The sequence below is a fragment of the Octopus bimaculoides genome, chromosome 4 (genome assembly GCF_001194135.2).
Source record: "Octopus bimaculoides isolate UCB-OBI-ISO-001 chromosome 4, ASM119413v2, whole genome shotgun sequence".
Taxonomy (NCBI): domain Eukaryota; kingdom Metazoa; phylum Mollusca; class Cephalopoda; order Octopoda; family Octopodidae; genus Octopus; species Octopus bimaculoides.
In genome coordinates this window covers 77,812,263-77,812,889 of record NC_068984.1, presented here as the reverse complement: position 1 = coordinate 77,812,889, position 627 = coordinate 77,812,263, and positions in this window count along the sequence as shown.

The window sequence follows — 627 nt, the reverse complement described above, 5'->3', positions numbered from 1 at the left end:
AAAAATAACTACCCAAAAAAATTCTTTCAGGAAAAGCAAACACAAACACCACCACCACCACTACCGCCACCACTACCACCACCACTACCACTACCACCACTACAACCACCACCACTACAACCAATAACAACAACAACAGCAACATCGCAATAGCAACTACAACTACTACAGGCAGAGTATCAGCAAGTGCTATCAACTCACATCTCTTTCCCCACCTCCAGCCACACTGGAAACATGTGAAACATTTCCGAGTAAGAACAAACCCACCACTACCACCACCATCATCATCATAGCTTAATCATGAAACAACAACAACAACAACAACAACAACAGCAACAACAACAGCAACAACAACAGCAACAACAAACTGCAGCGGCTAACTCAGCAGCAACAACACCACCAACACCAACAACAGCAGTAACGGAACCAACAAAGCTATTATCCGTCAGTAAAACATTATCCGTACAAAACCTCATCCGTCCTCATTGAAGCATGCTCGTGGTCTTTTGGAAAACACCTCCGTCCGCTGCCCTCCCCCTCCTGCTTCCCCTTCCTCCTCTTACTTCTTTCTGTCTCACCCTTATTCTCTCTCTCTCTCTCTCTCTCTCTCTCTCTCTCTCTCTCTCT